The sequence below is a fragment of the Agelaius tricolor genome, unplaced genomic scaffold (genome assembly GCF_023055355.1).
Source record: "Agelaius tricolor isolate 1412-34295 unplaced genomic scaffold, bAgeTri1.0.p SCAF_26, whole genome shotgun sequence".
Classification (NCBI taxonomy): Eukaryota; Metazoa; Chordata; class Aves; order Passeriformes; family Icteridae; genus Agelaius; species Agelaius tricolor.
Window position 1 is genome coordinate 10,647,044 of NW_027269286.1, and position 24,083 is coordinate 10,671,126.

The window sequence follows — 24,083 nt, forward strand, 5'->3', positions numbered from 1 at the left end:
GTAAAAACATGTCTATTTTCTTCTATTTATTACTTTCTTCCCAAATAGCTCTGTAAAATGCATACATTTCTAATAGGTGTAATATTCTCTCAGGGTTAGGCTGAGTGACAAACAGCAGTGATAATTTACATGGAAGTGATTCATGTAATGGGGAAAGCTGGAGGAGGTGGGGGGGAAGAGAAGGCATGGAACCATGAAACAAACTGCTTTTTTAAAGACTTGGAATGACTGTTTATTTTTGCACTAGGGTAACTGTCTTAAAAAGGAAGAGTGATTAAGTTTTAAACAGTGACTGACAAAAAAAATACAAGCAGTCTCAACAGGAAGAAGAGAACCCTGCAATGAAAGACAAGTTCCTCTGGGTTAAGGCCATGGAGCGTTTCATGTCTTGGAGTTGCTGGAGAAGCAAATAGTATTTTTCTGTAGTTTGTCAAATTCAAGTGGAAAACTGGACTTTTCTACATTTTTGGAGAAAATCAGAGATTTGAAATTTTTTCACATTTCTCTAATACATGTTACACAGGCAACACAAGCTTGGATGACAACTACACTGAGTAAGACAAAAAACCAGTACTGAGCCCTGGAAAAGTAGGACTACAGGGTCTCTGGAGTTCTTCAAAACACAAATAATTTCCCCTGAAAAATATTTTATTTTTATTTTTTAATCTAAATTTCAAGGAAAATTAGCTTCATTATTTTGCCAATATTCACACCTTTATTAGGAGGGAATCATTTCTTGGATTTAAGCAGGCTGAAAAGTAATTTCCTCTGAAGGATCCTTAAATAATCTAATTGTATTACAACCAAACAGGGTAGAATAATTGCATCAAAGTATTTTTACTCCACTGGTTTTGTAGCAAATATTTTATATGGAGGTCAGTAAGTATTACACTGAGGAGTTATGTATACCAAGGAGCGCACTCCTGATGTAAGCACTGACTAGTAAACTCTGGGAAAATTTGCCATAGATATTAAGCAAGAAATGAGAGGAAGAAACATCAGTGGAGGAGGAATGAGAGAGCAGAAATCTCTGAAGTTGGACACAGAGTCTTTAAACATGACAGGTTTCATTATATTTAATGAAATTTTATGGCACAAAATGCTGCAGTTACTTAAGAATTTTCTTATCTTTCCAAAGTCCAAATTTCAATAGAAAATTAAAATTTCTATTTTTTTCTTTCCTCCTAACAGCAATATTCAAAGACTAGAATGGTTAACTAGCGTACATAAACAAAAGCTGTCATCTTTAAAAATTACCTTGGGTGTTTGATGTATATCTGTCTTTTTAATTAAAGAACTCGGAATTTGTTCTGATACTTTGAATAGAAACCAAAATACTAGGATAAAAATATAACTTGCTTAAAAATATAATGGGAACTTAGCACTGAAAATTATCATCTGGGTGAAACAGGGAAGTTTGTTCCATGCAACCCTCATTAAAAAAAAAAAAAAGTAGGCTACAAATGAGACAGTGTAAGTCCTCCCTCCCTGTTCCTGCTCTCCAGCTGCTAGCAGCTTACCACACTGCTACCCAAGAAATATCACTGCCACAGAGCAGTGCTGGAAAAGTCACTAATGGATTACCATGGCCAGCCAGAGCAGCTCTCTAGAATTTTCACTGTTAATGAATTAGCAACACTTCAGAAGGTTTATAAGTCTTTCAAAAAAAAAAAAAAGTTTTTATTATACCAAGAGGCAATTGCATCTTTGCCAACATTCTTGGCAACCATTATAAAAGCTATTCCTTTGAAAAAAACATTTAAAAACATTTTAAATTTTGTAAGTCATAAGGCCTGCCTGCAAATGCAGCTGTTGGCCTAGAAACTGTGATGTAAGGAGAGTTAAAAAGGTCCATAGTTTCAGTTCCCCAGTAAACTATGCACTGAAGAAACAGACACAGCCTCTCACATGGAGTTTTCTCCCATTAAATCCTGGACTTTGTTGCGGCATTGAGAGACTCCAACACCATACACTGTTGTTAGGCTAGACTGCATGCAGTGATATATTACTTTCCATAGCCTTGGTCAGTCCAGGCAGCTAAAGGTTACTGTGTTGTCTACTGAATCCAGTGATAAGGACAAAAAGGAATAAACTGGACTAGGAGCAAAGCTGCTGCAATGCCAATGAAGGGGGCCCAAGCCAACACCCTGTTATGGGCTTTCTTTTCTTACATCATAAACTACTCAAAATGCTATCTAAATCAGATTTGTGTGGTCTTTATCACCTAGATCTCTGAAAATGCTCTAGCTGCTCTTCCTTAGCACTGGATCCAGCTCTACAAATACACCACACTGTCTGCTGAGTTTCCAAAATACTAAAACACAAGGTAATTACTGGAGACATTGAGACGGCAAAGCAAACTTTAAGTGAAGACAAAGGAAACATTACTTCTCTGTTTTTCCCACAATGTTAAAGGTCAGTAGGCAATAACCAGAATATAATTAACACAGTTACACATTCTCTTTTCATGAGTGCCCAGCTAGATACGTGTCAGGCAGCAGCCTCGAACAAAAGAACGCTAAATCAACTGCAGTGTGATACAGAGTGTTTTGATTTATAGTTCTTAACAAACTGCTTTCTCCCTCTACTCTGAGTTACAGTGCCTTGTGTTGAAGTACAGTGTGATTAGAAACTGGCTGAGGCTGTGGCCTTTTGTGAACAATGGAGGCAAATATGTCAGTCAAGATGTTTGGTTTACATCAGCTCAGCAGCTCTCTTGGAGCTTCATTTTCTAATATCTAACTAGGATTTTTTTTCCATAATAGCTCATACAGGACTCAAGATATTTACATTCGGCATTGTGCAGGCTGTCCTTTCATATTTAGGTTAATAACTGAAATATTAATCTACAATATTTTGAATAAATAAATTAAAATCCGGCTACATGCTGACAAATGTAAATCTCTGTATACCAGCTGTCACCAGGGGGAACTATTAATTCATGCATCAACTTTGAAGGCTGAACTATTATGGACTGGCACACCATAGAAATACACAAATGTTTAGAAGACAGAGAACTGGCAGCTGTGTAATGACTAACCACAGGTTAAAAGACAGGCATATAACACAAATTCAGCTACCATAGTAATTAAAACTGGGCAAATATTTTATAGACATTATATATGTACAAAATAGATATGGAATGGCATATTTACCATATGTGACTCTGATGTATTTAAGATGTTACCTTTGTTAAAAAGAAATGAAATGAGATTCAATAAAGACACATTCACTGTAGGATGGTATCAGTGACCCTTAAGAGATTTGCACCAAAAATCCCCAGTCTAAAACATTGTTTTGACATTTCTTCCTTATTCCTACATTTCTTGGCAGAAAGAATGCTACTGGTCAAGAAGGAAAAAAAAAAAAGGCAAAGATATTTTTGTCAAAGCTTCTTACAGTCATGGGGCTTGTTAAGAAAAATCAAGGAATTGTTAGCTCTTTAGCAGGGACATTCAAAAGACAAACACGATAATGAATTTAAAAGCAGACCAAAACTCAGTAATATGCTAGTATAACAATAGTAATTCAACAAATTCCACCAAACTTCTCTTTTCCATCTGCTCTCAGGTGCCTTGTAGCCCACTCAAATCTGAATGGACCCTACCCACCTTAATTTATAAGGCTTACTCTGATTCAGGTTAGTCAGAGACAGCAAGCAGTAACAGTAATAAGGGTAAGTGAAGTATATTTATCAAGTCAGTGGGTATGGAAACTAATAGCATGTTAGCAAGAATAATGCTACATGAAAAGTATTGGCATTGTTTTAAATTAAAGACTAAATACAATCACAATAGCACACTTTAACAATGACAACTTTTATATTGAATTGCAATAATAGACATGTCACATGTAAAAAAAGCAAGGTAATTATTTTGGTTTTTATATAGTTATGGAAAGATAGAATGGCTTTGGTTGTAAGGAACCTCAAAGATCATCTAGTTTCAATCCTCTCTACCATGGGCAGGGATACTTTTCACTAGACCAGGTTGCTCATTGCACCACCCAGCCTGGCCTTGGACTCTGCCAGACATGGTGCACCCACAGCTTCTCTGGGCAACCTGTTCTAGTACCTCACCACCCTCACAATAAAGCATTTCTTCCTAATATCTAATCAAAACTACTTTCTTTCTCAGGTAAAACTTTTCCCCCTTGTGTTGTCACCTTATTGCAGGGGTTCCATACTGTTGTCTCCGTATTGCAAAAGTTTCATACCTTCTTAGTGTTCCTTGTGGACAGCTCCTCAGAGAACTGACACTTTCTTCTTCACAAAGCAGCCAACTGACTCTAGGTCCCTTCTCAACCAACCAACCCACTCTTTTATAACTCTTCTTCTCATTGGTTACAGCTGTGGCCTGTAAAGTCAGGTCTGTTCCTAATCTTTGATAATTGGCCCAGCTGCAACTCCTTAGGGGTGAGATTACTTTCTACACTATCTTTATTTTCTTGTATTCTATCCCCCTACACCTTTTCCTGTCACTACATGCTCTTGTAAATATTCTCTCTCCATCTTTCTTGTAGGCTCCCTTCAGGTGCTGGAAGGCCAGAAACAGATCATACAGAAGTCTTCTCTTTTCCAGGCTGAGCAAACAAAATTCTCCCAGCCTTTCATCATAGGAGAGGTGCTCCAGCCTTCAAATCAACTTGGTGTCCCTCCTCTGGACTTGCTCCCACAGGTCCATGTCCTTCCCATGTTGGGAGGCCCAGAGCTTGGTGCAGCACTGTAGGTGGGGTCTCACCAGAGGGGAGCAGGGGGGCAGAATCCCCTCCCTCTCCCTGCTGCCCACACTGCTTTGGATGCAACCCAGGACACATTTGGCTTTCTCTTCTGGGCAGTGAGTGCACATGGCTGGGTCATGTCCAGCCTCTCATCCAGCAGCACCTCCAAGTCCTTCTCAGCAGGGCTGCTCTCCATCTCTGCATCCCCCAGCCTGTGTTGACACTGGAGGTTAAACCTCATGAGATTCCTTTTGGCACTGTTCTTGAGCTTGTCCAGGTCCCTCTGGATGGAATCCTGTCCTTCAGATGTGTCAACTTCACCGCTCAGCTTGGTGTCATCTGCAAATTTGCTGAGGGTGTACTTGGTCCTTTCATCTATGTCATTACTGAAGTTATTAAATAACACTGGTCCCTGAGAGACACCACTCATCACTGATGTCATTGGGACTCTGAGTTGTTGACTGCTAACCCCTGGATGTAACCATAGTAGATGATGTAGCTCTGGTTAACCACTCCGGATAACAACTTTCCATCTAAAAGTCCACCCATCAAATCAATCTCTCTCCAATTTAGAGAGAAGGATATTCTCAGGGACTTTACAGAAAACCAGATAGATATTCTCAGGGCTTTACAGAAAACCAGATAGATGACATCTGTAGCCCCCTTCTTTTGACCACTGATGGAGTCACCCCATCACAGAAGGTCACTGAGTTGGTCAGGCAGGACTTGACTTGCTGGCTGGCTGTCCTGAATCACCTTCCTGTCTTCCATGTGCCTCAGGAAAGCTTCTAGGAGTATCTGTCCCATGCCCTTCCCAGGGACAGCTGGGAAGCTCATAGGTCACTAGTTCCTAGAGTCCTCATTTCCATCCTTTTTAAAGATAGGCACAATGTTTCCCTTTTTACAGTCATCTGGGATGTCCCCTGACTACCATGACTTTTTAAATATCACAGGATGCAGGTTGGCCACTCATCAGCCAATTCCCTCAGAACCATGGAATGCGTTTCATTGGGTTCCATAAACTTATTCAGGTTCTCCAGGTGGCCATGATTGTGATCTTTACTTACAGTGGGAGGGCCTGTGCTCCCCCAGTTGAGTTCCTCAGCCTTCTTCCCATCTGTTATTTCCTGTTCACCCCCACTGTTCATCAGGGGCAGTACACCTTCTTTGACCTTCCATTTTGGGCTCACATACTGTTGGAAGCCCTTCTAGTTTTCCTTTGTTCCCTTGCTGGGTTCAGTTCCAGCTTCACCATGGCCTTCCTAACCCCATCCCTACCCAACCAAATTTCCTCTTCCTTCTTTCCAGGTTACCTGTCCTACCATGCCTGTGCATGTTCTTTTCCTTTAATTTGACCTGTAGTTCCCTACCCAGGCATGCCAGTCTCTTGCCTTCCTTACCTGATTTATTGTTCCTGGGGATTGCTGGGGATTGCAGTTTTCTTGACACTGATTAGGCCTCTGTTGGGTTACTGTGTTTAGTTTTGGGCACAACATTTTCAAAAAGGCAAACAAATTGGAAAGACTTCAGAGGAGAGCAACAAAAAAGATAAGATCTGTGGGAAAAGGTTAAGTGAACTGGGCATGTTTAGACTAAACAAAAGAACACAGAAGGGAGGCATGACATATCTACAAATACACTGAGTTACTATAAAGAGGATAGGGACAAATTATTCTCCTTAGTCAATGAGGACAGAACTAATGGGCTTATGCTGCAGCAGAGAACATCTAGGTTAAGTGTAAAGGAAAAACTTTAACTAATAGAAATAGTTAGAAACACAACATGCTGCCAAAGCAGCCTGAAAAACTCCCTCTGAGGCATAGGTTTTAGTTTGTTCTTGCTTTTTATCTGGTAGAGGGAGGATCACACTGGTAGAGGTTAGGGCTTTAGCCAGCTTCCTTCTGCACTGCAGATTTCTGATGTGACCTTGGGAAAGCTGGTTAGCAGCACATTTCAGCTCTCTAGCTGTAAAACAGTGAGAAAAGCAATTCCCTAGCTCTCAGAGATGCTGTAAGGATAAATAGTTAAGAATTCTCAGACTCACTATAAGCCAACTAAGCAACTATACAAATTAAACATTGAAACCTTCCACAGTGAAAAGGCACCAATCCCTGATATACCTGTAAGTGCCTTCCCATCCAGAAGGCCTCTGTGAGTGCTGCAATGGGCTTTAGCCAACACATCCAGTCTAGGATTCATTTGGATGATCCAACCTAAGCTGCATCTGAGGAAAGAAAAAGTACAGAGTAACAATAAATCAGTGGCTGATATGACAGGCCACCAGCAGCTCAGCCTAACTAAGCTGAGCTGGTCAATGGACTCTACTGTCTTAGTAGAAGATGCATCAGGAATCAGTACTAGTCATCAAGTATGAAAAGAGACCAGTTATCAGGGTTCTGTCACAGCTGTTTGCACAAGTTCTAACAGTGATGTTACTGAGAACAACCCTGAAAAGCAGATTAAAATCAAGTTAGAAAGGCAGACAATATTAAAAGTAAAAATATAAGATGTGAATGTAAGAGTAACAGACTTTTTTGTTATATGCTTAGTCAAAAGTTTATTCTTATTTGTTGCTTAATTTCATAAGGGTAGTTTTGATGTCTAGAAAGGAGCTGCAATTCCTATCTAAAATTAATTATCAATAATAAATCCTTTGAAAACCTCAAAATAAAGCAGCAGTAGCAACATCCCACTAAAAGAATTGAGGTCTTATGATATTTAAAGTAGAGGAGAATGTGAAAGAAAATATTGTAAATAAATGTAGTCAGGTTAAATCTGTGGGTTTTTTACCCAGCAAAGGCTTTGCAAAAATTTAATTACATCCTTTATTAATATTACTATTATTGCTGCTGTTGTTGCTCTTGCTGTTGATGCTATTGTAATTATAATATTCCTGTATAAAACTAATGCAGTTTCATTTTACTTGATTAGCTTTACAGATGGACAGAATACACACTTCCTTGGCTCTCAGTACAGTCAGACTCAAAAAACAAAATGCTCCATTTTCTAATATATTTTGTCCCACACCTTCTTCAGCCTATTTTACATTCCCCAGCCTGCTACCCATCAGCTCAGCTGATACATCAGACTGGGGTTATCTATAGCAAATGCAGGTGCAAGAATTACTTTTCCAAACACTGCTCACTGTCCAGGCTTTACTACTGTAGTAGAAACATTCACTTTGAAGAACTTGTACTTAAACTACACAGTGTAAAAAAAAATTAAGCATCCTCTAACTCTTCCATTGCAATAGACATAAATAGAATAAACATCTGAATAAAAGAAAGCTGTGAGAAAGAACTGATTTGCTATTAGCACGTAGAGCTCAAGAGGCAACAAAATAAATAATAAAACATTTGCACCTAAAGCATTTACATAAAAATAAGCAGAAACCATGTCATATTTCTACTGCTGAAACATAAAATGGGACACATTTCAATAAAAGAATAAATGTGTCTCCTCATGGGCACAAGTGGTTTCACTTACTTACAGCTATGCAGGAAATAAAAAAAAAAGAAGAGTGATGCAAATGACAGAATAACTGGAAGGTAAGTCATGAGCCCAGGTGGAGCAAATGAAAAGCATGACACAAGATCTCAGAAGACCTTGACAGCACACAGGCACAATGAGCTACATTAACCCAAATGCTATTGGCATTTCATCTGGGAAGTTAAATGTTTACTGCATGAGTTATGTGCTATATGCTTATTCATATGCATCCCTACAATCACTACAAAAGCCTTTCAAGTAGAATTGTGTGAGCTGTGGATGTTTTTTTGGGTTTTTTTTTTAATTCAGTTGAGAAACCAACAACAAAAATTCAGCTTAATATTTGGCTTTATTTTCAAGTTATTTCAGCCATCTTCTAATCCTCTGGGGGGAAAATGAACAGCAAAACGTGAAATGAAAAAGTTTGTTTGAAATAAAGAGCTATAACGTTTCATTTCAGAAAATAAGAAGTAGGAACAAGAAAAAGACTGGTAAGGAAGAAAAAAATCTCCAAAGGGAAAATAGAGATGCAATACTAACTTCGAACTTAGACACTTCCCACATTGTAATCAAGTGACTTGCCAGCCAACCACACGTGTACACCAGAGAAACAAGTGAGAATGAGACTGTGGGGAGTGTGGTAGCAGCTCTGCACTCACAGTACTTTATTTCATCTCATACTACATATATCTGTGCAGTTGATACATTTACTAGTTGTATTTTTTACATGTTGCAGCAACAGTTTGCCCAATAGCTTGTTCATAGTGCTTTGCTGGGGACAAAAAAAAAAAAAAAACACCAAAATAAAAACACAACCACAGTAATTAAAGGTTTTAATAATGTAGAAGCAGTTTTTGTACATGCACTACACAGAAGATGATCTGTGAGGATTTTGTATGTGTACTCCTCAGTGATTCAGTTTTAGACAAATTATTTTCTGGTTTTAGATCAAAAAGGAAGTAATTAAATCCTTTCTTCTCCTTTTGAAATGCTCTTGAAAGGTTATTTATCTTAGCTCCTATGGAAATAATACAGATATTCTGCTTCAGATTGAAAAAAAAAAAATAGGATGTTGCCAAGTATTTCCTGGCATTACTTAGTACTAAATTATATTGCAGTACATAGAATCACAGAATCATAGAAATTTTTGGGTTGGAAAAGACCTTTAAAATCTTCAGTTTCAACCATAAACCTAATACTGCCAAGTCCACCACTAAATCATGTCCCTAAGTGACACATCTACATATCTTTTAAATATCTTCAGGGAATCTTGATGTAACCAGCTTCCTGGGAAGTCTGTTCCAGTGCTTGACATCCCTTTCAGTGAAGAAATGTTTTTCTTAATATCCAGTCTAAACCTCCTCTGGAGCACTTTGAGGCCATTTCCTCTTGTCCTCTCACTTTTTACCTGGGAGAAGAGACCTACTCCCACCTTGCTACAACCTCTTTCAGATATTTGTAGAGAGCAAGAGGGCCTCCCCTTTTCTTCAGGCTAAACACCCTGAGCTCCCTCAGCTGCTCCTTATAGGAATTGTGTTCCAGACCCTTCCCCAGCTGCATTGACCTTCTCTGGACTCACTCCAGCTCCTGGATGCCTTTTTTGTAGTGAGGAGCCAAAAACAGAACATGGGATTCAAGGTGTGGACTCACCTCTGCCAAGTACAGGGGGACAATCACTGCCCTGGTCCTGCTGGCCACACTATTTCTGATACAATCTAGGATGCCACTGGAATTCTTGGCCTCCAGGGCATGCTGCTGGCTCAAATTCAGCTGGCTAAAGCCACAATTAAATATTTCAGTAAGTTTCATGTATTTATTTGCATTTGTTTTCCTTCAAGCTTTATGATTTGAATGATGCCAGTAATAGAGGGGAAACATGTTTGTCTTTCTGAACTGTCACTGATGACACAGATAAGTAAAACGGATGTAGGTGTTTCTGTTTTGTTTCTTACTAATGAGGCTTTTCAAGTGTTTCAATAATGAAGACTTTGACATTCAAAATCTTTGCATCTATTGCCCTCATCAGGGTATACCATGAGGAAGGATGCCCAAGTTTTTGGATGCCCAGGGATAATCTAAGACAGACAACAGCAGCTAGGAAAAAAAAAAAGAACAAATGTAATCTCTCAGGTTTAGTGCAGTAAAACACATGTGGAGGATCACTTCGACCTACAAAAATATATTGCCATCAGTGCAACTAGTGAGTGGCTAGACAGTGGAATGACAATAGAGCCCACAGGCCTCTCAAGTACAAAAATGACAGAAAAAATAGGCAAAAAATCAGTATTTGCTGGAAACTACTGTTTTCATCTGTGCATTTAGGCCAACACCAACTACTCTACTCCCCCATGTACCATTAGATTATTTGACTTGATCAATTAATCTAATTTTACTCTGCTTTGAGGAAGAGAAAATCAACTAGGCAAACATATTGATGTTTCAGATATATTTGATTCAACCTTCTCTATCAACAACAAATTGCACATACTGGTTTTCTTGAGCTCAACTGGAATCAGACAAGGCATATCCCTTGCTAAGTGCCTCCAGCTCTTGGTAGGTGTGTGAATCAACAAACACAGGTAACCAAAGGCAACCATCAAACCCCAGCTGAAACACAAAGAGCAGATTTATTTCATTACCACTCTGACAACTCCAGGCAGCAGAGACACACAGGGACACACAGGCTTGCTTAGGCTCAGCTCATCCTGGAGGGCAGCAGAGGTGGATGAGGGGCACTCTGCACCTCACAGTAAGAAAAGCTTTAGTTATGGCTTCACACTCATGTCTGTGAGAGTGTGTTCTCTCTCTGCAGGAATTCTACTTCTCAAAACAGGCAGAGGTTGGAACACATTAGGCATAAAAAATAGGGTTTTCCCTCGGTGACATTTTTAGCATCTGCAGCTGCAAAGTCACTTTGAGTAAAACTATTCCCTCCTCTTTGACAAATTTTCCAGTTTTAACCCTCTCCTCCCAACACTAGGTAACATTCAGCTTCAAAAATAACCCATTCAGATTTTACTCTAGTTTGTTATCCAGCTACTGAAAACATGTCCTTTTCCTTCCTTGCTAGCCTGTTTTTCCTTCCTTTCTCTGAACTTTTGCTTCTCTGTCACAAAGTCTCATACCCTTAAAAACACAAAACCTGAGAAAATACCTCCATACTGGTATGAATTTCAAATGTCCTACAGGTGACTGCTACAGTTTCAGTTGTCTGGTTCCACTGGAGTATTTTCACAGGTATCCTCACCTTTATCCCAAGTAATACAATGCTGTTTGCATTCCCCAATGAAAACAGAATTCATAACCAACTTTGAACATTTCATGAACAAGTGCTGTATACTGGGAGTCCTGATCGAAAAAAGCACAGCCACAAGCTAAGCTACAAGAAGAGGACTGGTTAGAAATAGAGTCTTAAATAATAAATCAGAGGATCACTTTTGTTTGGAATGGAAAAGAAATCTGGCATATGAAGACATGGAAAGGTACTGTCAGGAATAACATCGCTTAGACCTTCAACCTAACCATTGGATTGTCTTAAAAAGTTAAGAAAAAATTTTTAAGTGTTGGCTTGTAACATTTGTGATAAGAAAAATATAGAAGTAGTGCACAGAGAACTGATTTAAAAAATAAAAGAAATCCTAGCTCAGCTTTACTCTCCCTTATTGCTCCAAATTTACTTGAATTTTAGTATGAAAGTGGTTAGAATGTAAAAATTATTTCTTTCTAAGTGGAGAGTCAAAGCCAAAAATGAAACAATTCTCATCAAAATTTGTTTAGTTGAAATGCATTTGTTCCATCAGAAACTGGATGAAAAACACGTAATGAGACGTATTTGCTCTCTTCTTCATCACTGGGCAATACTGATATTCGTTCCTGCACCCCAATAAAAAGGAGATGCAGTAGCTCCTCTAAAACTTCAACCACTGGAAAGCAGAGTGAGACACAAGAAGCAGCCTTCCCTGTGGCAGAGATTGATCTTGCATCAGCGGCACTCATGGAAATTGCTACTATTATAAGAGAGTAGATAACAAAATGTTATCACTTTCTTTTAGATGCCTACATTACTTTTAGACTCCTGCTATTACACACATCCCTTTCTGCTGTTCCCCCTTGTCACCTTTTGCAGTCAGCAGGGAGGAACAGGCATTTTTAAGGTGTTTCTTCTGACCCATTTAAAATATTTGCATTAGGATGAGATAAACTGTACTTCAGTACTGTCTTTCTTTAGGGTGAGCCACAGGAGTTCAGACGCGGACATCTACATTGCACACCCTCACTGCAGACATCTGTAATTTGTCATATAAATCCCAGACAAAAAAGAAAACAAGCCCAAGAGAGAAAAAGAGGGAAAAGGACTAAGAGAACAAATAATGCCAGAGTTCCTGGTATGTGATGTAATCTAAAATTCAAAAGCTAAGTAACAAATTTAAAGTTAAAAAAAAAGATAAAAAAGATAAAATGTCAAACAGCATCTCAAAAAGAACTCAAACACCTCAATTCATCTGCGCAAAGTGGGTCAGAAGAAGTAAATTATCTTTTTCCCTTAATTTTAGACTGAAAGGTCAGCTAACTCACCACCACTGCAAATTTGTTCTGTGTGGTACATCTGTTAGTGTCCTCATAAAAAATAAATTTCAAATTATATGAGCTTGAGGAATGTTGATTTATCCTAAAGTAAAAACTGAAACAATTTTTAAATGCATTTTCAGAGGTTTCTTTATTTTTGAAATTACTGTGTGCATTCTTTTTCCTAGTTTGGCCCCATTTCCTTCTGACTTGTTCTAAACAATTTTAAACAATTCTATTTGTTTTCATGCATGTTAAGACACTCGCAAGTACTAATTCTGGACAAAAAAAAAGGGTTAAAATTTTATGCACTACTGACATAGCTGGACTCAAAGCCATCAACTCAGCAAGGGTTAAAGTGCAATTAACAGATTTATAGATGAATCGCAATTACTGCAATTAACAGATTTATAGATAAATTACAATTACTTCAGGGGTTTTTTTTAATTTTCAAATTACCATGTCATACAAACACAACAATTTTAAAAAATTATTTTTCTATTTTCTTTTCAGGATAGGAAGGAATTCAAACAACAGAGAGTAGAAAAGAATATTAAGAAAATAAACAATGCAGAAATCTTTCACTCTTAGTGAAAGAGACTACTTTTTTCCCTTGCAGTCTTTTGTATCTCTTAGACTTGATATGTTTCAGTACTTCAGCTGTTGGTAAACACCTTCTTTCTCTAAGAGTTTTAGTATTCAGTTATGCAGTACTGCACTTCAGGTAATCTTATTTGTAAATGAATCTGTAGGATTGATGTTAATATGTAGTTTAATTTGTTAGGCACAATCTTGAAAAGTCATAAACTCACTTTGCATCCTTACATACTCATATATTGAAGAGTTATAATTTATAATAAACATCTGCTTTATAATACTGATGTGACAGAAGGCATTAGACAAGGAAAAAGGGTTTTCGGTGTGATACACCAAGCACAAATATGCACATGTATAAGCAAAATTTCAAATTATAGCTGAGTGATTTTCTTATGCCAGTCCAAGGATTATTAATACACATGTCAATGTCAAATTTAATAAAGCTGTTGCATTAATTGTAACGATAGTGTCTTGTACTAACACCTGTCAAGGTGTTTCTGGTGCAGAAAATCTTTGTCATGAATGAGCTAGACAACATAAATTATAAGTGAACTAGCCTTTTACCTCAGGAGATCCAAATTCAAAAACTTCTTTTAGTCTCAAATGAGTTGTTTATCACACCCTACTGAACCTCCAAATGTGGCACAGTTCTGCATGGGTGGAAATCTGGACTCAGGAGATGTGAAGGATTGGAATATTAGACTGTATCACTAATCAAGATTGTGGTGTATTGGCAGAGACAAGCAGGGAAGTGTATACGTGTGTACAGCAAAATCCAGCTCCTTCCCTCACAAGCCAGCACTATTCATATCTTAAATTCCATAAGAAGGATGTTTGTTAGCAAATTTTGGACAGAAAAAGAAGATGCTGTTACTAATGACAGCTTTTGTAAATCAACCACGTACAACTGTCGATGATATTCTCCCATCAGAAGCAATGGTATCCATGTGAACAACAGTCAGTGCTACTTATCTCTGAAAATGCTGAATATCATTGTTGAAGCCTGAATGCAAAGATCTATGAAGACTGCAATCCTATAAATTTCAGTTGTCTACAAAACTGCTCTCATGCAAAATAAAATTATAGAGAAGCATCTCATTCATGAAAAAAAAGAAAAAATTCCCAGTGGAAAGTCAATAAAAAGTATTTTTATGCCAACAATATCATATATTAATATCTCTTTGCAGGAATTGCATCCATTTAAATTTAATTCATCCAATTTTCACTGGAGGAAAGACACCACAGTGCTAGGTCTGTGCAGAATCACGACTCACATTCATTTTTACAAACATGCAAAGCCAGCTAAAGGAAGCCCCTTCCATGTTCTTGCATACCACATACAGCACCCTTGGGATGATGGCACTATCTTTCATCAGTGAGTGGAAGAGTGAAGAGAAGGATGCTGGCAGCATCCACACAAACTTTAGTGACTGCGCTGAAGCCACATTCCAACTTGAAGGTCTCATCATTGCACGTTCTTCTTTTATACACTGGGCTTCACTTTTCTGACTGGGCTTCAGCAATACATCTTTAAGAAACTCTGAGCTGAAAGTGGAGGTGAAAACCTTCAACTTAAGAGTAAAATGTTTATATTTTTAGAGCAAAGCAAGGGAAACCCTTATTTGCACAGGGCCAAGTTGTCACTTTTCAAAGCCCCAGGTTAACTTTAAGCATCCAAAACAAAGATCTGCAAAGAAAGCAAGAAGGAAACAACACACCCTCAACATACAAAAGGCAAGATGTGGAGGGTGGATACAAGTCAGAGAGTGACTGTTTAAACATACCACAATAAATCTCAAGTCCTCTATCAGCAAACATTAAATATATATCTCTGCAACTTTACTAGAACTGTCTGCTGGAAGATAACAAACAGGAGGGGAGAACCATTTTACTGTTCCTGTCTTCCTAAGGGAAACATCCCAGCTGAACAGACTGAGATCTCCAGAACTAAGAAAGATGAAAGAACCTACTCAGCATGTGGGTTTTTACTATGAGGTTTTAATGCAGTAAAGCAACCCCATGGGAAAAGCAGGAAAGGTATAAATTTGAGTTTTGCAGTATCCAGATACCAACAGAGAAACCTAGATGGCAAATTTTTGTCTTTCTTCATCAATAAAAAAACTGCCTCATTTTGCTATTAAGTAGGTATTTCATTATATTAATGTATGCTGGACTTTGTTTAGTACAGAAATTTCCAAATAGCAGTGTTAAATGAAAAAGACTACTGATATTACAAAAACTTTTTAGAATTGCAGAATTGCATGTTATTCAAGAGCTATGTTATGAACCAGAAGTCCAGTAAGTGATATATATTTCATAAAAGGCCTAATACATATTTAAACAAATAATTAATGCTTTAGAAGGTAAATGTATATTTTGCTATTTATTGAAACAGCAATCCAATTTCAATCTCCTTTAAAAAAATAAAAACAATATCTTCACAGACTTATACAGAAATGAATATGAAAACCAATTCAAAGGCCACAACTCCTTAGTAATAAGCAATAAATAAAATTCCAAATGAAGACCAAGTGCTGTGCTTACTCGTGTTTATTATGGAAAAAGACTGTATAAGAAAAATAAGTTGTAATTCACATGCTCCTGTCTGTGTTTTGTAGCTGGCATATTCTTCTGCAACAGCACAGATCAATAACCAGTGTTTTGACACACTGATTTTGTAATCGAGTAAGAAACAGAGAGTGAATAAGTAATGTGTAATTGGTAAATAAAAAGCACAGAGACCTAGGGAATACAGATCACTCCATTCAGACTAAGTTTTTTGATGTTTATTTATTTATGTTTATATTTACATTTTAAAAGTCAGCATTAGAAGGCTAGAGATACGCACGTATCTACACATGCATTTGTGTCTGCCTTCTACCTAAACAAGATGTAACTATGATTTCTATCTCTAAGAGAAACTGGTTATAGAGTCAGATTTTTCTTTGATAATCTTGGATTTTTTGGAAATGTTCAGAATCCTGCTTTTCATAACAAAGTAGGAAATTAGCAAGAAATAAAGACATTTAAAATGTATTAAACATTGCTTTTGGACACAGTTGTTAGTGCTACTTTCAAGCAGACTTTTTCTCAAAAGCTATTAATCTTACCCTTTCTTCACTCTGCACTCTCAGGATTTGTTTGAAATACATCTGATCCTTGCTTCCAGCCTTGCCTATCTGCTTCTCTGGAGTTGCATCTCCCTCACAGAGATTCACATCTTTAAAAACAGTAGCTAGCAAAGCTCCTTCATCCATATGGGCACATTCATGTGTTCTCAGGGCTTTGGATAGTGACAGGTGGCTGAATTTGGGGGGAAGATACTGTTTCAACTAGCTGGTTCCATAAAGGGTCATAGCTATCAATTACAATTATCTTAAATTAACTGAAAGTGGATTTTGGCTAATGAAGAAAAGATGCAGATGTAAAAGTATACTTTAAAACGATTCATGCAGAACTCTAACATTATGGCAATACTGCATTTATTAGAGGTGGGAGAGACCAAAACGATTCCAGAAGTTTGACATTCTCTTTCAAGTAAGAAAAAAAAGCTCAAATTTACTAAAGGTCAATCAAGAATAAATCTAACTCATTGTTCTAAGATCATACAGTCACTGGAATGGCCACTAAGTGAATACAGTCAGTGGTCATTAAAGAGAAAAAGAGGTCAAGAGTTTTTACTGAAATATAGCTAAAAAGAACTGTGTGAGTGTTTTAGAAAAGTAAAAAGAAAACAATACTGAAGTATTCAGACAATTCAATAATTATTTTTTATTATATATATCAAAAATATTTCTGGCAGATATTTTTAAGGGAAAAGCCTATCTTAGTTCATTTACTGTCTTTTGATTCTAATGTCACAGAATGTTCTAAGAGTCAGAAAGCTCATGTTTTGATCTAGGGAAAAAAAAAAAGCAGAAGATTATCACCTATATCTCTGGAAGGCTTTGGAGAAAAACAGAGCAACAGATTTCAAATTAAACAATCAAGCATGCAGATTCCTGGGACTAATGAACGTGGAAAACATTGCTAGTGATAAAAGGTTATGAGTTTGTTTTTGACGTGATTAAGTCTGTGATCATCATGCCAGCCCAAAATGGCAGGGAAGAAATACAAGGAGTCCTTGAAATGGTAAAGTATGAAAGAATATTTGTAATGAGAACAGGAGTGCTTCTGTGGAAAGAAAGTAAAAGACAGATATTTTCAAACCTTTGTAAACACTTTCAAAGATCTTAAGAAAAGAGTCCTTGGTCCAAAGGTGCTTTGGCAGTGAAAAGGAAATTAAGTTGTCTCCAGATTCACATCCAGTCTGATAAGAGCAGTCTAGCCCCAGTCGCCCAGTGAGCCATGATCCTGAATGAACCCTGTGTGTCACTACGGTCAGGCACAGGAGGGGACCCGTGCAGCCTTAGAAACAGGATATGGCATGACTCGCCTCTTTAACTGCAACACACCAACCACATTTGAAAACAAATTGTTTGTTTTGACATGTATTGTTAAAACTTAGGCATGTGAAACTCCAGCAGACAGGATCTCCCCCTGGAGGTGTTCACAAACAGCTACTGCCTTTTAGTCACTTTGGGGAAGTGAAGCATGCATTTTTAGAAAACTTGTTCACTAGCTGATAAAATGCAGTTGCCAGTAATGTCACTAAGCTGTAACAAGTGGATCCCATTCCCTAAAAATAAACTTTTTTTTTTTTTTATTACGGCAATCAGATCTGCAAATCAAACACAGGTCTAAGAAAGATTTGAGGGTTGTGTACTCTCTCTCCAGAACAGTTGACAGCAGTGAGGTAGTACTGATTAAAGTGTAGTGGTACATCAAACTGAATTTATAGCAAGTACCCTAGAAAGTATGGAGATTGTGATCCTCAGAATAATTTTTTAGAAGGGGGAGTTGCAGAAAGTGGTCCTAACTCTTAAGATTGGAATGGTTATCGCCTGTCACTAGTCTTATCTAAAACCAGAGCTCTCAGTTTCATGTGAAGCTCTTTAAAGATACCACACATGGTGAACTCCAGGGTAACATAAGAAAAAATGTTGAAAAAGATATGGTAAGACCATTTAGGCCTACCAAAACAAAAGACAATGTTTGGAAACAATACCTGTAAGGTAAATATTAGTGTTTACCTCATGCAACAAGAACAAAAGCCCTGCTAGAAAAATAACTCATATTTGTGACAGGAGGAACAGCACATGGAACAATCAGGCACAGATTTATTTATGTTAACTGAAGAAATTCGTTGCTCCTACACTTATAGTCTCATTTTCCTGAGCCAGATTTGCCAATGGATATTACAGCTGACTCCATGGTTATGTGTACCCACTCCTGCCAAATATACTATGCTTAACACAGTCACATCTAAATATGGACATGAGGATTTTGGTCACAGACAACAAAAATCCTTGCAGAGGAGTTAAATGCACCCATACACATGAGGGTAAGCAATTTGCAGAGTCTAGATCTAAAGGTGTTACTTCCTGGTTTTTTTGACTGTCTTTATTTTTAAAAGGTTAGACAAGAGTTTTTTCAGTGGTAGCTGGAAAATATCTGAAAATATAGCTCAAATTCAAAAAGCTTGTGAAATCAGCCTCTGATCATCTTATAATTAAGTTGAAGGATAACATCAGTGAAGCATTACAACTTGACAATTTATTTTTTATGAGAATTAATTATAAAAAAATGAAAACAAAACTGTCTTTCATGTAAGAAACTTATAGTAAAAAAAATTGCATAAGGATGCAAGGGCAAATTCAAATAAAGAAGTGATAAGAATGGCAAGCTGCCAACAATTAATGTAAAAGTTAAATGAATCTTGCACATAACATCTCTTGCACCTAAATAGTTTTCCAATTACTTGTTGTTCATCAGACAGGATGATAGAATGGGTGAAAATTTCTCAATTTTCCCAAGAAGGAAATAAGGAATGCTGTCTGCCATCTTGTCTTAGATGCTTTCAGCAAGGGAACAATTTAATCAGAATAAGTCAAATAAGAAATCATGCTATCTATATGAACAGGATAACTGGGTTTTGCCAATAGCACTTTCATATCTCCAGAGAAACTTGCAAGTACAAATTATGACTGAGCAAACCCTGTAAGGCAAAAAAATTAGGATGAAAAATGAAGTTATAAGCAAATTTAAACTGCACAAGTATTGCTCAAGTGAATATGTTGAATTTAGAAAAACTAAGATACTTGAGTGTATTTTTCCATTTTGAAATTAAAATTGCAATGAAAAATGTTAAGTTAAACTTGTAAAACATAGATATCTGGAAAAGGGAAATACCTTGATTTTCAGCACTTTTTTTTTTTTTTTTTTTTTTCTGAAAAGAAATTTTCAGAACCTTTCATTTTACTCAGACCAAAACTAAAACATTCTACTTAAAATGCTGGTTTTTTGCAATTTTTGCAATGCTGTGATTTAGCCGCAAAACTAAAAGAAAAAAAGCAGTGTGAAGTTTTCATACTCACCCTTTTTTATTTAAGTGGGAAATGCTTTGGTAGGCACTACACTTTTCAGGTGTTCACACAACAACACATAATGAAAGTTATATTACTCAAGATGAAGCAATACAGACTTAACTTTTACTATGACATGAGTGAAGAAACTCTCTGCTGACCATCCTGTTTTTAGACAAGTATGTACTTGATGAACGTCCCAGCACTAACACTCAGCAGATAATGTTTCTAGGTATTCCAGTATTTCACCAAAAAATATTAGCAGAATCTTAGCTGTTTCATCATGGAAGGAAAATTTAGAAACCATTGGTCAACAGCATGAGTGGGCTAACGAATACTTTCTAAGTCACCCCCAGTACTAGAATAAGGAGGCTGCTTTTTTGTGGAACATTTCACCCTCAATTTCAGAGCTTTAAAAGCAAAGAGGAGAGACTGGAACGGTGTTGGACTGTGTGGACAGTAACGTGCATTGGATAACTGCAGGATCATTGGTGGGACTATATGTGGCACAAAAGTCATGTCTCACCTACATGCTAAGATTTCACAATTATTATCACTGAAGTTCCTTTAATAATATGTATCCTTCTTCACAGAATTCATCAACACATGGGAATACAATAGCATTTTTTAATACAGCCTACAGGATGTAGGATGACTTGTCCTCAGGAGCTGAGCCTAAGGTATAAATCAATAGATCGCCTGCGAGTGTGATCAAGAGCATATCTTTCAAAAATACCGGCAAAGAAAAGACCCCCATACACAGAAACAGTATTTGCAGCTCTCCATCAGTGTTGCAGACACTGCTCCCCAAGGCTTCGTCGGGTTTTAAACAAAAAGAAAGGCGGATCAATAACACAATGATCAAAAAAAAATTGAAAGGGTTCCTCTCTATAAAAATAAACCCCAACATATTATTGCTATTGTTGCTGTTATTTCAGCTATTATTAAAGATTGTGGATAATGCTTTTATAATGGATTCTGAAGGGTTAACACAGAAAGACCTTACCTATTCTATCACCAAACAATGGGTACAATTGAGGACTTAATGAAAGCCCGTTTTCATTTACCAAATAAAGTTTAATTTCCAGTTGTATCAAACCTTAAACTATGTATTAATGGACTGATGGGAGGGTAACATTACTGTAATGAGAATTTGGTCTGTGTGCTTTCCTGCCTGCAAGCCTGTACCTCACACAGGTTACACATGTCATCACATATTTAGGACAGAAGTGCATATATCTGTTTAAATAGAAACAATCTTTACCTATGTTTGTAGCACTCTCAAGGTACCAGTTATCCCAACAAATAGCAAAAAGAAAAAAAAAAAAAATCCAGGTGGTATTTTACCCTGAAGCAGTGAACAACTTACTCCAGACAGTATGAAAATACAGACCAGTCTAATGAAGCAGTCAACAGCAAATCAGGACATTTCAGGCATGTCTCCAACAAGCAATGGAGTGTGGTATGAAAACACTGCAATAGCCTCATCACTGAGGCTATCTCCTAGCAAGGAGTACAGAACTATCAACAGAGCACATTTTAAACCTATCTAGCTCTGCTGAGAGGCTGGGATTGCTGGCTCAGTCACAGCTGTCACTTGCAGCGCTGCTTTGGGTATCTGAACTCATTCCTTGGCACAACTCTGCTCTGCAGGATGACACACCAACTACATGAGCTCCATTCAGGGGGTACCTCCAAAGCCAGCATGTGGAAACGTTTCCTGCTTTCATAATTGACCCTAGAGAATCTTGAGTGTGCTCTCCCAGTCACTATCATGTGCCACACCATACAATAGTTCCCTTGTGCTTTTTCCTTGAGACAACTACGCACATTACCCCAAACCACATTTCTTGCAGTGTACAGCTCTTGGCAGACTATATCTTTAAATGGTAGCCTTTCCACACAAAATAAAATTGCTGATTTCTCTGAAAGGTATCATGCATATAGAACAAAGATAAAAATACATGCTTAGATTTTTTTATTGCTTCCTTTATAAATTTAGCACAATATCTACATGCCTGGACTTTAGAAAGAGGAAGGCATCCAGAAACATCACTTTTTTCCATGTTTCTTTATGGATTGCCTCTAGACAGCACCTGTGCACTGTGCTGTTTACTGTGAATGCATTCTGCAGGTGTTTGTCTCTTCCTGTACCTTGCACAGAGTGTGGATGCCTTAGAGAATCCTGGACTGAAATCCAGGGTCTGAGGCATAAAAGTTAGTCATTGTAAAGCTCGACATTATGTCTTTTTTTTTGTTGTTTTGGATTGAGCTTTCTAGCCCCAGGCATGTTCTGTCTGCATCGACACCTAACATTTAAGCCATTGCAGCATCTCGCACAAGACCCTTAGAGCATTTCCCCTCCACAATTTTTATTTCTTGCCCACAGAATTTGTATTCTGTAACCACAGCACATAACCCTACACAGGGCATTGTCTGACCTCAACCACCAAGAATTCAATAGAACATTTGCACTCCACTCTGCAACACCCCCTTGACTTATTTCCTATGCTTTTGAAAGATACAAGGTAGCAGATTATTAGGAGTAAAGCAGAAAAAAATAAAATCTGGGAGGCATTTTTTTCATCCATCTAAGATTTCATCAGGAATGGGACAAAATTTTACCTTGTGCTTCTGAAGTTGCTGTTGCTTGCATTAAAAGAATTATGTGTGGGTATGTCATTACCAAAGCTCTGCCTTGCAGTTGTTTCCCAGGACTGTGAAATCAATACATACTTTCTGAAGCAATAGTTTTGAAACTTAAAATGTGAAATTCTTAGTTTATATTTTTCCCAGGTTTCAGATATTCTTTTGACTGTGCTTCCCCATTCTCTATTTTGTTAAACAGAAAAAAAGGAATCTTCAGATTGTTGAGAACAATAGATCATAGTAATTCTAATCTGCTGTTATTGAGGAGAAACTATGGGAATTTTAATCTACAGTGTATCAATATTATACATCAAAGTACCTCCTTCAAAGCAGTTGCATTCTATCATCACAAAAAAAATCTATAAGCACTATCACACACCATGCACAGGTAAGAAATTTGAATATTAAAGCTTTTATAATGTAGTCACATTGTATGCAAAACAGCTGCTTGATAGATCTCAGTATCCAACGCATTTACTTTTCCAATAAAAATATTCATACATTCATCATATGGTCTAGTACAGAGAATACTTTGTCTTAACACAAAAGTCTGAGGTGTAAAAACTACATTAAAAGAAACAGTTTACTTCATTACAGCTTCTGTACACATTTCAGACAAGCATATTAATCCTATTTACAAGCAATAATGAAAAGTTTCAGCACTTCTGTAAGACAGTAAGATAAATTACTACTAATACATAGACAGGGACTGTGAACTGCAAGACCAGAAACCAAAAGTAGATCTTAAATTATTATTATTATTATTATTATTATTATTATTATTATTATTATTATTATTATTGTTGTTGTTGTTGTTGTTGTTCTTCTTCTTCTTCTTCTTCTTCTTCTTCTTCTTCTTCTTCTTGTTATTGTTGTTGTTGTTGTTATTGTTATCATCATCATCACCACCATCATCACTAAATACAGATCCGAGTTGATCCAGATATTTGTATTATTGCTAAATTCAGATCCTGGATTCATATTTCTTTTTACCAAGATAAATAGTGTTCTCACAGGGTGGCCCTATACTGTGATCAGTAGGATCTTGGAGCATTCTTGCTCCAGGAGGTCATTGGTAGTAAACAACAGCTGGAATAAAGGAAGAAATAAGATCTGGAGGCACTGCTGGCTTTCTGCTCTGCTCCTCTCCTCTCTTCGCTCCCACCCTCCTGTTTGTCTCTCTCTCTCCACTCTTTGACCACTTTGTATAATAAATGTATTCCAACAGAAATGTACAATCAGAAACAAAAAGAAGCAGGAAAAAAAAAAGGAACTAAGAAAAGAAAATGTCACAATTCTGGCCCATAAGGAGATAAGCATGAGAACATTCCCTAAGTAAACGATCTTTAGCCCATTCAGGAAAAACTGGAAAGTAATCCATTTTAAAAAGATGCAAACTAAAAATCTTTCAAGATTGGAGGCCAAGATTGTGCCTCCTTTGTCCTTTCCCTTGACTGATCAAGCTGGAAGACAAAACTGAAGCATACCATGATCCTCCTTCAAATTCAGATTTCTTTCATACAAGAACAAGGGCATGAAGAAGAGGCAGAGAAAATGTTATTTCAAAGTTGGAATGACAGTGCAGAAGACAGATTTATC

General features: G+C 37.3%; 1 long non-coding RNA gene across 1 annotated transcript in view; it reads right to left on the bottom strand.

The window, feature by feature from the left end:
- LOC139600372 (uncharacterized) overlaps window positions 1-6,948 on the bottom strand; it is a 61,730-nt gene extending 54,782 nt beyond the window's left edge. Inside the window, exon 1 of the long non-coding RNA XR_011682507.1 lies at window positions 6,840-6,948. This is a non-coding gene — a long non-coding RNA (uncharacterized lncRNA). The remainder of the gene's footprint in view (window positions 1-6,839) is intronic.
- Between the last annotated feature and the right edge of the window lie 17,135 nt (window positions 6,949-24,083).